Source organism: Salmo salar, chromosome ssa19 (genome assembly GCF_905237065.1).
Source record: "Salmo salar chromosome ssa19, Ssal_v3.1, whole genome shotgun sequence".
NCBI classification, from domain to species: Eukaryota; Metazoa; Chordata; class Actinopteri; order Salmoniformes; family Salmonidae; genus Salmo; species Salmo salar.
The window spans coordinates 66,728,130-66,750,308 of record NC_059460.1 but is presented as its reverse complement, the minus strand read 5'-3'; positions in this window follow the sequence as shown (position 1 = coordinate 66,750,308).

The window sequence follows — 22,179 nt, the reverse complement described above, 5'->3', positions numbered from 1 at the left end:
TTCAATGGGCGGTGTTCTATGTAGGGCTAAGAAACAGAGAGTGTGTTCATTCTGTTGCCAACTTGCCAACCTCCCAGATAAGGTCTGCATAGGCCTATAGTCTTTGGCAGGAATGTTGCCCCATCTAAAAATGTCATTATCCAAAACTTTCTTAGTGTGTCAAATTCATTAACCTACCGATGAAGAGATGATTCCCCATCCGTAAGTGGAACCCGAGATTGGTTAAACATTGAATCTTTCCGGATGGAGCAGGAGGGAGTCTGATGATACCTCTTCGTTTCGACAAACTCTGCAAGGAAACATGCACATTTAACTCAGACTGTCACGTCCTGACCAGCAGAGGGCGTAATTGTATTATATTTGGTCAGGACGTGGCAGAGGGGTATTTGTTTCATATGGTTCGGGTTGTGTGTGTTATTTAAGGGGTGTTTGGTTATGTAGTCTGGGGTTTGAGTAATTGTTCTAGTGTTGGTTTTCTATGGTTTTCTAGTCTGTCTATTTCTGTGTGGTTTGTGTGGCTCCCGATCAGGAACAGCTGTACATCGTTGTTCCTGATTGGGAGTCATATATTAGATGCTTGTTTTCACCTGGGGATTTGTGGGTAGTTGTATTTCGCACTGCTGTTATTTATTTAGCCTGTGAAACTGTTGTTCTTTGTTTTCTTGTGTTTTTTCGTGTTCACTAATTATTATTAAATATTATGATGAACATGCAACCCGCTGCGCCTTGGTCCTCTCTCTCCTACGACAGCCGTTACACAGACACAGGTGCGTGTTTTAGAGACTGACACTAAGTGATAATTGAAATGTAGGCTAAGTACATGTAATTGTAATACATTCAATTCCATTCTACCATTAGGTCGGCCTTAAATTCATCTTGATTGTTTGTGTTTTGAATATGTGTTGCAGGAGATTTCTGCTTGAGTGTAAATGATTAAATTATTCTACCCTGAATTTAGAGATATGGTCTATATAGCCTGTAGACCGAGTAACTAAAGGGTTAAGCATAAATCTCAGGAGATTGACTAGAATAAGAGAGGAATTGGGGGCTGAGTGTTTGAGTAAACATCAAGAACTTTTAAACTGTGGTTGAGCTGACCTAGCTTGAACCCTCCAGGTTTCCCTAATCTCAGAGTACTAAAAACTGTCAGCTGGGTAAGAATTTACGGTGTTGAGAGTTCTGAGGAAGAACAATGAACTCTCCTTAGTGTGTAATGTGTGTGTGTAAATGAGGAGCCTGGTATATAATAGATGTTTTGTGTATGTGGGGCAGAACGTTCTCATGAATAAAGCCGAATGAACCTTTTGCAGAAAGCTGAGTCCTTGCCAAATTATTTAACCCATTGTCTTACAAACCTTGGGAATTAGTCAAGGCTTATTGAATGTTGATTATTATCATTAAGATATAAAATTCCATTAACAATATTGCTTAGAAAATAATGGTTATCTAACCTGTTTGTGTGTGTCACAGATCTGTGCATCAGCCAGGCTATAAACTATAAAAAGGGCAGGCCGGTCCAGAGATTTGTGGTTGGGAATCCCTGCTGTAACCAATCATCTGTTGGCTGACATTAGCATGACTGTTCTCTTTGTTTCTCCCTTTAGAACAAGGAGGTCAGACTCCCTCCCTAGGAAAACCAAGTCCTGCCTCATCTTTTGGTCAGTGTGTTTGCATTGTCTAATGACTTCTTTAAACAATTGTTCTGTAGAATATCTTATAAAGTTTTGACAAATTTCATTTGTTAGATTTTTTGTGTCTGTATCAAGTCCCTTTGACCATACAACTGAAAGATGGACATTTAGATACTGAAGATGAAGATCAAAATGGAGGCTTTGGAAGAAAAAAGGGACTTCCTCCGCAAAACTGTTAACCAGTTGTATGGTAAACTAACGTCAGTAATCTGTTTCCATGTCTGTCTGGGTTTTTGCCAACAAAATTGCTTTCAAGCCAACCAAATTTGTCTTTAAAGAAGAGAAGGTGGAACGGTAGCGTTGACGTTACGAGAGAGAGAGACGTCATCAGAGCGCACAACAGGACACTTTACTGTCTACATTCGGTTTGTTGTTTACATTAACTTTTTCATTAAATTGATTTTAATCCGAACCAAAGTTTTGTTACCAAGGAATCCACAATGAGGTTAGCCTTCACGGCTGGGACTGCAAGTTTGTGTTCCTTTTTTTTGCGTGGATTAAGCGAGTGCTAGCTGGCTGTACTACAGACACCTGCTGTCGTCGTGGGAAAGACTCAATGTTATCTTTTCGTAAAACAACTGGTTGCAGTATAGAGCCAATCTGGATACCAAGCAGATCCTGAGGGAAATCGACGAGTACCAACAGCTTTACACTATGGAGGAACAACATACTCCTTCGTGGAAAGATCCGACCACCTCACAAAATAACTTTAACCGGACAAAAAAAAGAAAAACAGATTCATCTACAGACACGGACGATTTACAGTGAGGGAAAAAAGTATTTGATCCCCTGCTGATTTTGTACGTTTGCCCACTGACAAAGAAATTATCAGTCCATAATTTTAATGGTAGGTTTATTTGAACAGTGAGAGACAGAATAACAACAACAAAAAATCCAGAAAAACGCATGTCAAAAACGTTATAAATTGATTTGCATTTCAGTGAGGGAAATAAGTATTTGATCCCCTCTCAATCAGAAAGATTTCTGGCTCCCAGGTATCTTTTATACAGGTAACGAGCTGAGATTAGGAGCACACTCTTAAAGGGAGTGCTCCTAATCTCAGTTTGTTACCTGTATAAAAGACACCTGTCCACAGAAGCAATCAATCAATCAGATTCCAAACTCTCCACCATGGCCAAGACCAAAGAGCTCTCCAAGGATGTCAGGGACAAGATTGTAGACCTACAGAAGGCTGGAATGGGCAACAAGACCATCGCCAAGCAGCTTGGTGAGAAGGTGACAACAGTTGGTGCGATTATTCGCAAATGGAAGAAATACAAAAGAACTGTCAGTCTCCCTCGGCCTGGGGCTCCATGCAAGATCTCACCTTGTGGAGTTGCAATGATCATGAGAACGGTGAGGAATCAGCCCAGAACTACACGGGAGGATCTTGTCAATGATCTCAAGGCAGCTGGGACCATAGTCACCAAGAAAACAATTGGTAACACACTACGCCGTGAAGGACTGAAATCCTGCAGCACCCGCAAGGTCCCCCTGCTCAAGAAAGCACATATACATGCCCGTTTGAAGTTTGCCAATGAACATCTGAATGATTCAGAGGACAACTGGATGAAAGTGTTGTGGTCAGATGAAACCAAAATGGAGCTCTTTGGCATCAACTCAACTCGCCGTGTTTGGAGGAGGAATGCTGCCTATGACCCCAAGAACACCATCCCCACCGTCAAACATGGAGGTGGAAACATTATGCTTTGGGGGTGTTTTTCTGCTAAGGGGACAGGACAACTTCACAGCATCAAAGGGAAGATGGACGGGGCCATGTACCGTCAAATCTTGGGTGAGAACCTCCTTCCCTCAGCCAGGGCATTGAAAATGGGTCGTGGATGGGTATTCCAGCATGACAATGACCCAAAACACATGGCCAAGGCAACAAAGGAGTGGCTCAAGAAGAAGCACATTAAGGTCCTGGAGTTGCCTAGCCAGTCTCCAGACCTTAATCCCATAGAAAATCTGTGGAGGGAGCTGAAGGTTCGAGTTGCCAAACGTCAGCCTCGAAACCTTAATGACTTGGAGAAGATCTGCAAAGAGGAGTGGGACAAAATCCCTCCTGAGATGTGTGCAAACCTGGTGGCCAACTACAAGAAATGTCTGACCTCTGTGATTGCCAACAAGGGTTTTTCCACCAAGTACTAAGTAATGTTTTGCAGAGGGGTCAAATACTTATTTCCCTCATTAAAATGCAAATCAATTTTTAACATTTATGACATGCGTTTTTCAGGATTTTTTGTTGTTGTTATTCTGTCTCTCACTGTTCAAATAAACCTTCCATTAAAATTATAGACTGATCATTTCTTTGTCAGTGGGCAAACGTACAAAATCAGCAGGGGATCAAATACTTTTTTCACTCACTGTACTTCCCATTGAGGTAGAGGCTTGTGCTCTGGCTGGAATCCATGCAACAATGAAAAAGTTGTGTGAGGAGGTAGCAGGGCTGAGGGGGAGTTTGGAGTTCAGCCAGAGTGAAATTCTCAAGCTCCAAAAAGAAAAACAAGATACTCACAGCCAAGGTAAAAATACACGATTCCAACATGGATTGTGTACTCAGGGAAAAGAGGGTGATGAAGGAGACGCTACTAGACATACAAAGTCATAGCATGCGTGAAAATCAATTTTTTTCTGGTATTCCTGAGGACGCATCCAATAATCCAGAGGGCGCGATCAGAGAATTCATGAAATCCGCATTGAAACTTCCTATAGGTGGCTTTCCACCGAGTACACAGACGTGGAGCTCGGAGCGACAAGACCAAGGGTCCCCGACCGATCATCGCAAAATTTTAACACTACCAGCAAAAGGAGCAGATCAAAAGCAGAGGAAGAGAGCTTAACCTGTTAGGGCTAGGGGGCAGTATTGACACGGCTGGATAAAAAACATACCCGATTTAATCTGGTTACCACTCCTACCCAGTAACTAGAATATGCATATACTTATTACATATGGATAGAAAACACCCTAAATTTTCTAAAACTGTTTGAATGGTGTCTGTGAGTATAACAGAACTCAAATGGCAGGTCAAAACCTGAGAGATTCCTTTACAGGAAGTGGCCTGTCTGACCATTTCTTGAACTTCTTTTCCATCTCTATCATTTACTAAGGATCTCTGCTCTAACGTGACACTTCCCACGTCGTCCATAGGCGCTCAGAGCCCGGGAAAAAACAGAATGTCGTCATTCCAGCCCCAGGCTGAAACACATTATCGCCTTTCTCAAGTGGCCGATCAAGGGACACTGGGCTTATGCGCGTGACCCGACCGCCCCCGCCTTTGGGATTTTTTCCTCTGTTTGCCAAAAGGAGATTCCCTGTCGGAATATTATCGCTTTTCTACGAGAAAAATGTCGTAAAAATTGATTTTAAACAGCGGTTGACATGCTTCGAAGTACGGTAATGGAATATTTAGAATTTTATTGTCACGAATTGCGCCATGCGCGCGACACTTCTTTACTATTTTGGATAGTGTCTGGAACGCATGAACAAAACGCCGCTATTCGGATATAACGATGGATTATTTTGGACCAAACCAACATTTGTTATTGAAGTAGCAGTCCTGGGTGTGCATTCTGACGAAGACAACAAAAGGTAATCAAACTTTTATAATAGTAAATATGATTATGGTGAGTGCTAAACTTGCCGGGTGTCTAAATAGCGAGCCCGTGATGCCTGGGCTATGTACTTAGAATATTGCAAAATGTGCTTTCACCAAAAAGCTATTTTAAAATCGGACATATCGAGTGCATAGAGGAGGTCTGTATCTATAATTCTTAAAATAATTGTTATGCTTTTTGTGAACGTTTATCGTGAGTAATTTAGTAAAATGTTAGCGAATTCCCCTGAAGTTTGCGGTGGGTATGCTAGTTCTGAATGTCACATGCTAATGTAAAAAGCTGTTTTTTGATATAAATATGAACTTGATTGAACAAAACATGCATGTATTGTATAACATAATGTCCTAGGGTTGTCATCTGATGAAGATCATCAAAGGTGAGTGCTGCATTTAGCTGTCTTCTGGGTTTTGGTGACATTATATGCTGGCTTGAAAAATGGGTGTCTGATTATTTCTGGCTTGGTACTCTGCTGACATAATCTAATGTTTTGCTTTCGTTGTAAAGCCTTTTTGAAATCGGACAGTGTGGTTAGATTAACGAGAGTCTTGTCTTTAAATAGCTGTAAAATAGTCATATGTTTGAGAAATTGAAGTAATAGGATTTTTAACGTTTTAACGCAAGCGTCCCACCTAGCCCATAGAGGTTAAAGGGACCAAATTCAGTTTCAATGAACAATTTCCAAATGAGATAAACGAACGTCGTAAGTGACTGTCTCCGGTAGAAAGACAACAAAGAATGGATGGTAGGCGTGCCTTTATCATTGTGGACAAACTCTTTATAGATGGACAGCTATTCCGAGACAGCTCCATAACACCGTGGCTGTACTAAGTTCTCCAGGGACTTCAGGTTACGAAAAAAAGAAGGTATGGGAACTGTTAAAATATCTGAACATTATGAAGTGGATATGAACACACATGTACTCAACTACATGCTTGCTTACACATACAGACACTTACCTGATCTCGCTCTCTTCTCTCACTCTCTCTCTATTGTCGAGAACTGTTTTATAATTTAATGTGTTTATTGTTTGTCTATCTTTTTTATGTATTTGTCTACAAGTTTATATATATTTACAACAAGCAAGGGGGAGATATCTGTCATCGTCGTGTGTGTAGGTGGCAGGGAAGTCAGGCGCAGGAGAAACCAACTTGGTATAACTGCCGTTGTTTAATAAATAATAAACAACGCGAACTCCAAAACCAATGTACATAAAAAATAACATGGGTAAAAAATACCTGTCGCTCACCAATACAAAAATACAAAACCAAACAATCTCGGACAAGGACGTGAGTGGAAACAGAGGGTTAAATACACAACAAGTAATGAATGGGATTGGAACCAGGTGTGTAGGAAAACAAGACAAAACCAATGGAAAATAAAAAAATGGATCAATGATGGCTAGAAGACCGGTGACGTCGACCGCCGAGCACCACCCGAACAAGGAGGGGCATCGACTTCGGCAGAAGTCATGACAGTATCTCTCCTCTGGACCATACCCCTCCCAGTCCATGAGGTATTGAAGGCCCCTCGCCCGACATCTCGAATCCAGGATGGATCGAACGGAGTACGCCGGGGCCCCCTCAATGTCCCCCCCCTCAAGGTGCGGAGGAACCTACCGCACCTCAGCCTCCTGGAGCGGGCCAGCCACCATCGGCCTGAGGAGAGACACATGGAACGAGGGGTTAATGCGGTAATGGGGGGAAGCTGTAACCTATAACATACCTCGTTCACTCTCCTCAGTACTTTAAACGGCCCCACAAACCGCGGCCTCAGCTTCCGGCAAGGCAGGTGGAGGGGCAGGTTTCTGGTCGAGAGCCAGACCCTGTCCCCCGGTGCGAACACCGGGGCCTCACTGCGGTGACGGTCTGCGCCCACTTTCTGGCGTCGTACGGCGCGCTGAAGGTGGACGTAAGCGGCGTCCCAGGTCTCCTCCGTGCGCCAGACCCAGTTGTGCACCACAGGAGCCTCGGTCTGACTCTGATGCCAAGGGGCCAGAACCGGTTGATACCCCAACATGCACTGAAAGGGAGAGAGGTTAGTGGAGGAGTGGCAGAGCGAGTTCTAAGCCATCTCTGCCCAGGGCACGAACGCCGCCCACTCCCCCGGCCGGTCCTGGCAATAAGACCTCAGAAACCTACCCACATCCTGGTTCACTCTCTCCACCTGCCCGTTACTCTCAGGGTGACCCCCAGACGCTCCATGAACGCCTTCCAGACCCTTGACGTGAACTGGGGACCCCGATCAGACACTATATCCTCAGGCACCCCGTAGTGCCAAAAGACATGTGTAAACAGAGCCTCCTCAGTTTGTAGGGCCGTAGGGAGACCGGGCAAAGGGAGGAGACGACAGGACTTAGAAAAACGATCCACAATGACCAGGATCGTGGTGTTACCTTGTGAAGGTGGAAGATCGGTTATGAAATCCACCGACAAGTGCGACCACGGCCGTTGTGGAACGGGTAAGGGTTGTAGCTTACCTCGGGGTAAGTGTCTAGGAGCCTTGCACTGAGCGCACACCGAGCAGGAGGAAACATAAACCCTCACGTCCTTAGCTAAGGTGGGCCACCAGTACCTCCCACTAAGACAGCGCATCGTCCGACCTATACCAGGATGACCAGAGGGTAACGTGAGAGCCCAGTAGATCAATCGGTCGCGGACAGCAGACGGAACGTACAGACGCCCAACTGGACACTGAGGGGGAACGGGCTCTGCACGTGACGCCCGCTCAATGTCCGCATCCAGCTCCCACACTACCGGTGCCACCAAACAAGAGGCTGGGATTATGGGAGTGGGATCCATGGACCACTCCTCTGTGTCATACAGCCGGGACAGTGCGTCTGCCTTAACGTTCTGGGAACCTGGTCTGTAAGAGAGGGTAAACACAAAACGGGTGAAAAACATGGCCCACCTTGCCTGGCGAGGATTCAATCTCCTCGCCTCCCAGATGTACTCCAGATTGCGGTGGTCAGTCCAGATGAGAAAAGGTTGTTTAGCCCCCTCAAGCCAATGTCTCCACACCTTCAAAGCCTTGACGACAGCCAACAGCTCCCGGTCCCCCACATCATAGTTTCGCTCCGCAGGGCTGAGCTTCTTAGAGAAGAAGGCACAGGGGCAGAGCTTAGGTGGCGTACCCGAATGCTGAGAGAGCACAGCTCCTATCCCAGCCTCAGACGAGTCCACCTCCACTATGAATTGCAAAGACGGATCCGGATGAGCCAACACAGGAACTGAGGTAAACAGAGCCTTCAGTTTCCTAAAAGCCCCGTCCGCCCCAGCCGACCACCGCAAAAATTGCTGCACCTCCTTCACCGTGGTGGGAGTCGGCCAATTACGCACGGCTGCAATGCGGTCACTTTCCATCTCCACTCCTGACGTGGATAGGCGATACCCTAAGATAGAGACGGACTGTTGAAAGAACAGGCATTTCTCAGCCTTGACATACAGGTCATGTTCCAACAGGCGACCAAGCACTCTGCGCACCAGGGACACATGCTCAGCGCGTGTAGCGGAGTATATCAGAATGTCATCGATATACACCACTACACCCTGCCCGTGCAGGTCCCTGAAAATCTTGTCTACAAAAGATTGGAAGACTGATGGAGCATTCTTCAACCCGTACGGCATGACGAGGTACTCATAATGCCCTGAGGTGGTACTAAATGCTGTCTTCCACTCGTCTCCATCTCGGATACGCACCAGGTTGTACGCACTCCTGAGATCCAGTTTAGTGAAGAAGTGCGCTCCGTGCATTAACTCAATCGCCATGGCGATTAGAGGTAGCGGATAACTGTACCCCACCGTGATTTTACTGAGACCTCAATAATCAATGCACGGGCACAGACCTCCATCCTTCTTCTTCACAAAAAAGAAACTTGAGGAGACGGGTGAAATGGAGGGCGAATGTACCCCTGACGCAGGGATTCGGAGACATATGTCTCCATAGCCACCATCTCCGCTTGCGACAGGGGATACACGTGACTCTTGGGAAGTGCAGCGTCTACCATGAGATTTATCGCACAGTCCCCCTGTCGATGGGGTGGTAATTTGGTCACATTCTTTTTACAGAAGGCGAGAGCCAAATCGGCATATTCTAGGGGAATGCGCATGGTGGAGTACGAAAGAAAATATATATATAATAATAATAATAATGTATGAAATGTATGCATTCACTACTGTAAGTCGCTCTGGATAAGAGCGTCGGCTAAATGACTAAAATGTAAATGTAAATGTGGAGACCTGGTCTGGACTTTCCACCGTAGTAGCACCAATTGAAACCCCTATACATCTACCCGAGCACTCTCGCGACCACCCCGTAAGAGCCCTTTGTGGCCAAGAAAAAGTGGGATTATGACAAATTAACCAAGGTAGACCCAGCACCATGGGATACGCAGGAGTGTCAATAAGGAAAAGACAAATGTTTTCCTTGTGACCCCCCCGCGTCACCATACTCAAAGGAGCTGTGGCCTCCCTGATAAACCCTGACCCTAATGGTTGACTATCTAAGGTGTGAACGGGGAAAGGCACATCCACGGGTACAATGGGGATCCCTAAACTATGAGCAAAAGCTTGATCAATGAAATTCCCAGCTGCACCTGAATCTACTAGCGCCTTATGCTGGGAATGCGGGGAATAAAATCAGGAAAAGTAACAGACACAAACATTTGTGCAACAGAGGGCTCTGGATGAGAATGGTGCCTACTCACCTGGGGTGGTGACAGAGCACCCTGCCTGCTACCTCGATTCCCAGAGGAACCTACCCGACACTGACCAGCAGTGTGACCTCTGCGGCCACAGATGGTGCGCGAGCGGGAACCCTCTCCGGTCTCCCTGTGCACCCCCTCTCCCAGTTCCCTGGGTATAGAAGAGGGGGTACGGGAGGATGGAACCACTAGACGCCTATCTGGATGTCCGCGAGCAGCCAGCAGGTTGTCCAGCCGGATGGACAGATCCAACAGCTGGTCGAAGGTGAGGGTGGTGTCTCTGCAGGCCAGTTCCCATGGACGTCCTCACGCAGACTGCAGCGGTAATGGACGATCAGGGCCCTGTGATTCCATCCTGCACCAGCTGCCAGGGTCTTGAACTCCAGGGAAAAATCCTGGATGCTCCTCGTCTCCTGTCTCAGATGGTAGAGGCGCTCACCCACCGCTCTGCCGTCGGGTGGATGGTCGAAGACTGCCCGAAAACGGCGGGTGAACTCCTCATAATGGTCCAACGCCGCATCTCCTCCTCCACACACAGCGCTGGCCCACTCCAGGGCTCTCCCGGTAAGGCACGAGACAAAGGCAAAACTCCTCTCACGGTCAGATGGAACTGGGTGGACCATGGCCAGGAAAAGGTCTAATTGGAGTAGGAAACCCTGGCAGGTGGCAGCACTTCCGTCGTACCCTGAGGCATGGATAGACGGATGCCACCGGTTTCAGGTTGAGAAGGGACACTCAGGATAGACCCCGGTTGGGCTGGTGGAGTCGCTGGAAAATCTCCCTGTCTCTCCCAGCAGTCCATATTCTGGACAACGCGATCCATGGTGGCGCATAGATGGTGAAGCTTCTCCGCATTCTCCTGGACGCGCTCCTCCACCTCCATGTCCGGGGTACCCTCTCCTGCTGACTTCATAATTTTGGTCCGAAATTCTGTCATCATCGTGTGGAGCCAGCAGGGAAGTCAGGCGCAGGAGAAACCAACTTGGTATAACTGGAGTTGTTTAATAAATAATAAACAACACGAACTTCAAAATGTACATAAAAAATAACATGGGTAAAAATACCCGTCACTCACCAATACAAAAATACACGAAAACATTATTTTTTGAAGTGATTTGTTTGACAATCCAATGAAAACATGATCACACAACACCCATGATATGCGAAACTGAGACTGCATTTACATGCACACCAATATCTCGTTATTATTCAGGATACTCAAGAATTCTATTTTTGAGTTGAAACATAAACAACATATCCTGCTAACAATAACCCTAATAACCTGAAAAAGATGCCCGAGATATGCTGATCTTAGATCTTACTATGACATGATAACTTCTTATCTCGTTTAATGTTGTTTTTTTTCGCAGCCTGTCAGGATCATTTTTGCATAGTATCACCTTTGAGGTTCAGATGTGAACAGTAACAGCTGGAAGAGGCTAACTGAAGTCTGGACACATGTAGCCTATTATAATATTAATTCATGTAGAGTTAAGTGTTTATTGTTATAAAATTATATAATTATAGACCTAGCTAATGCTCTAATGCACTCCTGTGTTGTGTAGCCAAGATGAACTGCAATATCAGAAACATGTTCGGATGTTTTCACACCTTTTTCTATCATTAAAACTGGTCCCCTGGAGAAGCAGAAATGAAAGAGAAATTTACTGATGTCAACTAGATTGTTGATTATGCATTCATTTTATTGATGAATGACATTATTCTGGTGAGCAAGGCTTTATTTAGTATCAAGTAATGACAGAAGAGAAGCTGCATGTATCTAATTATAGACCAGTTGACTTACAAATAGCCTACCAAATGTCCGAAATTATAAGCAGAAACATTTGGGTGGCAGGTAGCCTTGCGGTTACGTGGTCAATGACCTCCATACAAAAAACTCCTTGCTTGGTGAGTAGAAAAAAAATTGCAATTTCTAGAGAAGACACATTTTTGGCCCAGTTATCCCTCTTGCTTCGCCTCTCTACTATTAATTATATTGATTACAAAATGCCAAAGATTAGGCTCCCATATATCTCACATTTCTGGTTGACAACACAGGGAACCCAAACATGAGCATAAAACAGTAATATTAATTTTTAAAAGTATGACACTTTTTTCACCGCAACTATTTCCCTTATTCTCCTATTTCCCTTATAGCGTAGTGCTAGAAACTTGCCCATAATGGTATATAAATCCATCAATATAATATCAACCAAACTCTTTTGACCTTGGTGGGTTTATTTATGCAGTATACTGCCATTGTACCATGGTAAGGCACAATTAGTAAAGATGGTACCATATTCTGAATTTTTTTTGTACCATTGGTCATAATTGTGCGTTACCATGATAGAATGTATAATGCAGGTTGAAACCATGGTATTGTTATGATCCACATCTATACCATGGTAAAAATGATGCAATACCATGGTATTATTTAGGTGCATGGCAGTACCATCATACTTCAAAGCTAAAACCAGGTTGTGACTAGAGCGAGTACAGCTATGACCAGAAGTGACTTTTCGTAACAGGTTAGGAGAGCATTTTAGCTAATCCAAACCTTTTCCTAACCTTCATTTAAGTCTCCTAATCCGCCAAGTTAATTATCCTAACGTGCTGTGTAAATTATCCTAACCTGATATGAAATGCCATAACTAATATTAGATAGAAAGAAGAGCCATCACATTGGGATTCCTGAATAGCAGTAGCCTATACATGCCACACCATATAAATATCTAAATCATGATGTAGGCCACCAAGGTCCACGCTGTGCAAATATGTGAATATAGCATTGCTATATTATCTAGCTCATAGCCATAACAGTTAGGTTTGCTAGCTAGCTAGCTAGATAGCCACAAGTTAAGGTAGTTGGATCAGCTAGCAAATTATACTATAGGCTAAATGACTTACCAATGGTTAAATGTCACATACTGATGAATTCACCTAGTCCTGCAGGAATATGACTTGATCTGCAAGATTGTAAAAAACAAAATTCTGCAATTTGCCTATTACTCTGCAGTTTGCCTATTACTGCTTAATTTGACCTATTCCTGGAATTTGCTTTGTCCTGCAGGAAGAAATTAATCCTGCAGGATCTGCCTCTGCAGGGTTCTTGTAGGATCTGCCACTGCAGGGTTCCTGCAGGAATTTGCCTTGACCTGCAGAAATGTACCTTAACCTGCAGGATTAAAATCCAATAGGATATCCAGGATTTTAGAAATTCCTGCAGGACAATACAAATTCCTGCAGGAGTCCTGCAGAAGCATAGGCAAAACTTCTGACAGTTATCAACTTTTGTCCTGCAGGATTGCATTAATCCTGTCCTGCAGGTCACTTGGACAATCCTTTCACAGAGGCCCGAAATTCCTGCAGGCTAGCGATTTCACATTGGCTACACTGTCATCACTTATGAACAAAATTAAATAGATTATTATTTAATAGCTCTCCACATAAAACATATGCTTTTAATGGTCTAACTAACACCCATTGCGAAAGATTAACGGTTGGGTAACAAGATACAATCTCACTTCAGTTACCTCATATTGGTGGAAGCAACATATTGCACTGAGGCCTACATACATATTGAATATGAAGTCATAATACATGTGGTCACCTCTACAATGCAATGCCTTACCTTACAATACCATTTATTTTTCTCTTGTAGAACAATTAATTTCAGAGCTCTATTATTTAAAACCCTACATCTATGTAATTTCCTGTCAAAATTCTTCTGATGCTCTTGAGCCCTCAAAACCACTTGCTTGTGTACTCTATATCAAGGCAGGAGACCGGGATGACTTCCTCATTGGAGAGAAAAGGTCAGTCTCAATGGCATTTATGCTATTCCAGTCACCATCTCTAAGAACAGTTCAAACCAGGAAAATACTGTAATTTAGGACACCAACTACACTGGAAGCAGTGAAGGCTCCTCAGCGGAGGAAGGGGAAGACCATCCACCTCAGTGAATTTAAAAATAAAAATGGTGAAACATTAAAAAAGTGATCCTTTTTAGATAAAACTATACTAAATATAATCGTATGTCAACAAAAAATGTATTAAGATGCACTGTTTTGCAATGAAAGTCTACAGTAGCCTCAACAGCACTCTGTAGAGTAACACAATGGTGTAGCCGGAGGACAGCTAGTTTCTGTCCTCCTCTGGGTACATTGACTTCAATCGAACTCTTCCAGTTGTCGTAACATTGTATTGATTCATGTCACGACTGCTGCTCATTGAATGATTAACGGTTCATAAATATGTGATTAAATGAATCAGGTAATTATTAACTCATTAATCTGAGGCACCTTGGGAAAGTTTTGGATTTTTTGCGTTTCTATTTCCCAAATTAACTCAAAGAATATCAGACTATCGATTTTACAACAGTCACCAATTAATTAATTTCCTCTACAGTCTCATTCTGAACGTCGCATAATCCGGGAATCTGCACAAACTCGAGTCTCACTACATAAGTACGTACCACACCAATTGAGTTGATTATTTATTTACTAACAAGCTAAAATGATAATATAAGATACACATACAAAAACACACAGTCAAAGCTATTGATTCAAACTTAGTATAATGAAACAGGTCCCTAGCGGGCCAACACATTGACACGTGTTACACAGAATGGGGATTTCAAAAGAGAGAGAAATACATAGAGTGCACGAGAGAAAAGGACACTTGGATACATTTGTCAACTATGCTTATTTTAACCCTAACCTTGCCCCGAACTGCCGCTCTTATGGGTCAGAATATAATGATGTAATTACGTGTTGAAGGTCTCCGATGGGGTGTCTCTTCGTGGACCGGGTTCCGACTTCTCTGATGATGGTACGTCTTTGGTTACGGGGTGTAACTCTCTGTTTGTCCTCATGATGTCAGTGTCCTTTCTCTTAGTGGTCTGTTTCCTCGCCCTTGCTCTGAAAATGGGTCTTCGGAGGAGGGCTAATCAGCCGTGTGGATGGTTCCAGCGTGGGAATGAAAGCAGTGTAGACACATGATTCCTTGGAGAGTGGTAACCGGGTGGTCCTGCTTGAATTCACCCTCTTAGACACAGCTACTCATCCGTAGCATAGATTGTAAAAAGGTTCCTTTGTCTTCTTCAACCTCATGTTTCATTTTGGGTTTACAACTGATTTAGCCCTTGGCTGCAGCTCGTGGCCACTTAGTCTGCTATGTTAATTCTTAACTCACATGTTTTATACCCTCGGGTCAGAAATGGGCATTTCCGCCTTTAGAGCAAGTTCTCTGGGCGTAACTAGTTACAAGGCAAGGTCTTGATTTTACTCAGATCCAATTTGGACAACTAACTTCACATTTCATCTTTACAAAAACATTATCTTTGATCTAGACATTTCCATACAACGTACAGTATGCAAACCTCAAGTACATAGTGTGAAAACTCTTCAAGTTACAATGTTTTCATTATAACATTGTCATTTCACTTTTAATAACATAACAAAAATGACATTCATTTTCCATCTATCGTCACTACTACCATTTTGGCTGATGAAACACATTGTCCCAAAGTCCATTTATTGCATGTTGCTGTTCAGAGGTCCCACCTTACATTCCATCCCTCCATACTGAGAGGACGAAAGGGATTTTGTCTGCTGCCTTAAGATTTACAATGGGCGAGATGTGTCATAAAACCCCCACCTCCATACCTCTTGATCTTACATTTACATTTTTAGTCATTTAGCAGACGCTCTTATCCAGAGCGACTTACAGTAGTGAATGCATACATTTAATTTCATACATTTTTTTTCCTGTGCTGGCCCCCCGTGGGAATCGAACCCACAACCCTGGTGTTGCAAACACCATGCTCTACCAACTGAGCTACAGGGAAGGTCTCTCCCCTGCTGGTGGGTGTGAGAGATATATCTGTAGGATTATGGTCCATGGTAACCTGACCTGAACAGGTCAGTCATGACACAGTGTATTGCCACCGGGGCCTTCCAGTGTAATTGCTAAACCGCTTGCTAACTGTACTGCATGATTGTAGTGTGTTTACTAATGTGTTAGTTCTAGTAGGTATGTTGTTTACTTGATGTTAGCTAATATGGAGACAACGATGTAGACTGCGTGTAGCAGTTATGATATGAAGGTTTGGCTTTGAAAGGTTTTTTTCGCCTGGTCACAGACAGCTGATGTGTTGTTGTGCACTGAAGTCCACAAGCGAAGGGAAAAGGTGAGAGGAAGAGAGTGAGTAGATGCTAAAAGGAATTATACAACGATCTGGCTGCTATGAAAGTGAACCGTGTTTGTGCTTGATCAGGTGTGTATTCATTCTGCCGGTTCTCTTGAAAAACATTTCTTAAACGGAACGAAACTGGGATAAACATACCTGAATTTGTCCAATAGAAACTCTCGTTTGCAAGTGTTTGACTCATGATTACACCCTAGATCAGCTAGATGCAGGAAAGATTGTGCAAGGTGGTATTGAATGTGTCAATGTCTGTCACCTTGATTACTCAAATTTCTCTCGACCTGTGCACCTACGTCATACGTTTTTATTCATAGGCTAGGTGGTAGCAAACCTCATGATGGGTATATGGAAAATTTGTAGTAAAAATTTGTAATAAGTAGCCTAAACCTATTCATCTTAAACTTCACTGCGAATGAAATATGAATGACACTGTAGCTAGCTAGCTACTTATCTAAACAAAAGACTCCACTATGCAAGTAACTATTTCACTGTACCGTTTACACCTTCTAGACCCTGTGCATGTGACAAATAAACGTAGATTTTATTTGATATAGTGTGTGTTTACCAGAGACGGTAATTTGAAGAACAACATGACCTGCATCAAATTCAAATTAGGATACAACGTTAGGGCCCCAAAAAATGTTTAACTGATGGGTTTATTGGTTTAAAAATACAGCAGTCATGCTATTTTGGACCACCAGGCTGCTGACGTCATGCAACTTGTCATTTTTGTGTTTATACTTTTTCATAACAACAATAGAATGTTCATGATGTTACTGCGACAACTGCGATCACAGTACTCAATGCAAATAGTCTGGGTAGCCATTTGATTAAATATTCAGGAGTCTTATGGATTGGGTGTAGAAGCTGTTTAGAAGCCTCATGGACCTAGACTTGGCGCTCTGTTACTGCTTGCCATGCGGTAGCAGAGAGGACAGTCTATGACTAGGGTGGCTGGAGTCTTTGACAATTTTTAGGGCCTTCCTCTGACACCTCCTGGTATAGAGGTTGTGGATGGCAGGAAGCTTGGTCCGGTGATGTACTGGGCCGTTCGCACTATCCTCTGTAGTGCCTTGCGGTCAGAGGCCGAGCAGTTGCCAAACCAGGCAGTGATGCAACCAGTCAGGATGCTCTCGATTGTGCAGCTGTAGAACCTTTTGAGGATCTGAGGACCCATGTCAAATCCTTGCAGTCTCCTGAGGGGGAATAGGTTTTGTTGTGCCCTCTTCACGACTGTCTTGGTGTGCTTGGACCATGTTAGTTTGTTGGTGATGTGGACACCAAGGAACTTGAAGCTCTCAACCTGCTCCACTGCAGCCCCATCAATGAGAATGGGGGTGTGCTCAGTCCTCTTTTTCCTGTAGTTCACAATCATCTCTTTTGTCTTGATCACGTTGAGGGAGAGGTTGTTGTCCTGGCACTACACGGTCAGGTCTCTGACCTGCTCCCTATAGACTGTCTCATCGTTGTCAGTGATCAGGCCTACCACTGTTGTGTCATCAGCAAACTTGGTGTTGGAGTCATGCCTGGCCATGAACAGGGAGTACAGGAGGGGACTGAGCATGCACCCCTGAGGGGCACCAGTGTTGAGGATCAGCGTGGCGAATGTGTTGTTACCTACCCTTACCACCTGGGGGCGGCCTGTCAGTAAGTCCAGGATCCAGTTGCAGAGAGAGGTGTTTAATCTTAGGGTCCTTAGCTTATTGATGAGCTTTGAGGGCACTATGGTGTTGAACGCTGAGCTGTAGTCAATGAATAGCATTCACAGCCAGCCATCTAACCTCTTCTAACGTTAGCTAGCTAACTTGGGGTCTTTTGTTTAGACATGTAACGATAAGGGTTAGCTAGCTAGCTAAAGAATTAACTAAAATCCCAATCCACAGAGTAACATTAGCAATCCAGCCTATGAACTCTAACTGGCTAGCTGACAGCAAGCTTTAACTAGCAATACAAACTGATTGTCATAGCTAGCTAAAGTTAACCAAACAGGTTCAATGTTAGCTACCAAGCCAGCCATCTAACCTCCGCTAACATGAGCTAGGTAACAGCAAGCTTTAACTTGGGGTCTTTTGTTTAGACATGTAATGTTAATGTTAGATAGCTAGCTATGAAATGAACTAAAATCACAATCCATAGAGTAATGTTAGCAAGCCAGCCATCGAACTCCACCTGGCTAGCTAACAGCAAGCTTTAACTAGCAATACAAACCAATTAGCTAGCTAAAGTTAACCAAATAGGTTCAATGTTAGATTCTTACCCGTATACATGAATGAAAGTGTCACGGCAGACTGATTCATTTTCAGAGTCAGAGAGATTCAGCATGGCACGATCGTCCTCCAGAAAATGGTCCATCACAACAAACGTATCTCTCGGCATGTCCAGCCCACTCATTACCTCAGCCAGTCATAGCTAGCGGGAAGGTTGCTGACTTTTTCTGTGGCTAAACCAACTAGGCTCGTAATTGAACAATTTTATTCATATTTACAGATGGCATACAAGTTTGATATTAAGGCACATGAAAGTTCACATGTTCGAGAAGGCTTCTCTGCAAAAAAAACGCATTTTGATAAAAATATATTTTTATGTAATAAACGGCTCTCCTGTGAAGTCGTGATTTGTGACATACGCCTAGTTTCCTGAATCGGGTCTCATACGCTGTAATAGAAATAAAACCATCCTCATAAAAAAAATATATCGTCCTCCCTAATGTTAAACGGCACCGACTGCCACTGACTGGAAGTAGATATGATCAAACTTAAAGCCTTTATGCCATGGCATGAGTTATGACATTACGAGCCAAGGAGTAAACAGACATTAATCCAGGAATAATTTCAGCTTTTTCTCAGCACTAGGACAAGCAGTAGTTCAAACCTGGGTAATGCTTGTTCTTTTGAGTAAGGCATAGCCGTTCTTGCTTGTTTGGTTTTTATGTGAGCTGCAGCTGGGCTGGCCGATCCCCCTCTCTGTCTCTTAAAATGGATGGAAAGCCTTTGCTGACTCTCACAGCCAGCCATAAAACATTTTAAGGTTTCTCCCTTTCCGTGTTGACATACTCTGCTGCTATTTTTGGTGGTCCAACAATCAAAATTAAATTACGATGTCACTTCTTTGTCAGGCATCAATATAACAGGTGGAAATGGCCTTGCAAGCAAATTATTATGTTCTTGTTTGTCCTCTTCTACAGCTTTGGATAGTGTTTTAGCTCCAAAAGTAACCAAGGAATGTTTTACTTCATTACTTACACAGTATTTATTTTCATGTGAAAGCATTATGGTCTGAAAAGACAAGTAAGTCTTTAAAAAGCCTCTCAATATCCACCTTGTTCTCCGATTTACATTATTTGCCTGGTTGTATCTGTTTTCAGCTGAGAGTTGGATGTCTGGTTCTCTGACTCATTTACCTTGGATGACAACCAGTCATCCAGTCTGACGCTTTGAAGAACCGCCCACATAAAGTGCTGAGTCCTGAGCTAACTGAAATTCAAATGACAATTATTAAAATCGGAATGAATCACATAAAATCCCACATAGTGTATGCCAAAATCAGTTACACAGATTTGACTATTGAGCTAGAATCATTTTTATTTAACTTTTATTTAGATAGGCAAGTCAGCTAGGCACAAATTCTTATTTTCAATGACAGCCTAGGAACAGCGGGTTAACTGCCTTGTTCAGGAGCGGAACGACAGATTTGTACCTTGTCAGCTCGGGGATTCGATCTTGCAACCTTTCGTTTACTAGTCCAATGCTCTAACCACTAGGCTACGCTGCCGCCCCGAAGGGAATAAACAAGGGAGAGCTATGGCCCAATCCCCAATCCACTTCAATGAACAGTTGTTCATTGAAGTGTTGTTGTTCTTATCAATATTCAAATGTATGTTTTGCCTAGTCATTGCTACAATGTGTACAAAGCCCTCTCACAGAACTCCTCACTGGCACTCAAACACAGAAAGACATTTATTTATTGAACCTGTTTTTATACGGGGAAGTCCCATTGAGACCAATATCTCTTTTGTAAGGGAGCCCTGCTTCACAAAAATGCAGGAAAAAATACAACGTACATAATACTGAATTAGTGATAAAATTACAACAAACAAAGAAGAGAGCATGAGAAACACAAAAATACAATAAAAAGTTATGCACATTTCTCTGTGAACAGGTAATTTTCCAATACCCTAAAATGCCAGAAAGGCACAAGTATAACCAATTATAGGTTATTTTGAAATTTGTTCCATGTATGCAGCGCGTAAATATTAATTACAAAAGGAAGTTCAAGAATTAGCCATTCCTGTGAGCGAGTAAGATATTTCATGCTTCTTGTGGTATCCCGGGAGGTCTACCCCGGGTGTTGGTAACAGAGGGGAGGTACGTGCCACGACGTTGCCTCCCTCTGCTGGGAGTACACGGGCTGGGCACCCCGACACGGATGGCTCCAAATTGAGGTAATTAGGGAGAGTGCCAACCAGCTGTGGAGGCCACATGAAAGGAGCACTTGTGGCACACCGTGGGAGAGAACAGAGGGACAGACACGGAGCAGAAGCTGAGAAGAAGGACCGACCCAAACCTATGTGATTTCGTTGTTATGTGTCCATGATTAACTCTGCCTATTTCTACATATGGATTTGAGATGCTTTTGCCAGGGGGCATCCTTAGTCGTTTGATGGGAAGACCATGATTGGATAGGTTTTACACTATATTTACAAAAGTATGTGTACCAATAAATATTTTGTATTTTATATCACTTGCACTTGTAGAGGACTTATCAAAGGCTTCTAAACTGGCTGTGACTACAGGGCAAAACTAATCAAAAGGACATGGCTGACCCCTCAAACGTTAAAGGTTTGAGGCTTGCTTCTGCTCTATGTTACTCTTACTAACCGGTGCAAAAAATATAGCCTCTTACAAGGAACGCCTCAAAATATGTTAACGATCCAGAAACAGCAATACCATGCACCCTCTAGTGTGAATTATGGTGCATTGTGGTCAAATGTTGTCAGCGGGGAAATAGTCTCTGTCTCATTATCTTATTTTCAGGCATGCCTATTAGGAGGCTACATTTGTTGCACCTGTTAATGTGAATGCTGTACTCCACAGAATACAGTACCATACCATATTTCTGGAATCTAAAAACCTTGTCTTGTGATTCTACAGTAATTTATTGGCTACTATACTGCTAGTAATTGACTGTAATTCAGTACCAAACTACAGTGCCATATTGTGTTTCTGAAATCTAAAAACCTGTTCCTGTAAGTTTACAGTCAAGGCCAGTAATTTTCAGTACCACCCCACTGAATACAGTGCCATACTGGACTTTTGGAGTGCCAAAAACATTTTTAACAGTATGCTGCTGTAAATATACAGCAAAACAGGTAACACAGCACTGTAAAATTGTTTTGTAAAATTACCTCACATAATGCATTGCTCTTTCAGTACCATTACAGTAGTTAACTGTATTTTTTTGCTATAAATTTACAACAATTTATCACTGTGTACACATAGAAGTGTGCTTCATTCTATAGCTAGAGGATTCCTGTTATCTCCAGGAGTGATAAGTATAATTGTATCCGTTTTCTAGTACTGTCTTCTTGCTAGCTAGGGCCATCTACTTTAAGTACTGCCTGTCTTCCCAGGGCCTACTTGGTATGTGAACTGCTGACAACTTGATGATTGTTGACACATCAACCAGGATCAAGGAGCCGGGCAATTTGTGACTTGTTTTGGTAATTAATCAGTGGCAGTATTGGAGGGGTGTGGTTTCTCCTCTCCTAGGCAATCAGCAATTAGTACAGGGAGATGTGCGTATCACCTCTTCCAGGCAATTAGCAATTTGTGTTAATACTTCAGGTTTCTCAGCTGCAGCTGTACGCGGTGGTCGTGACAGTCTAAGACAGTGGCCAAAACAAAGACGGTTCTGCTGAGCGCTTTGAGGAAGGCTCTGCACCACTCTCTTATGTTACCTAGATA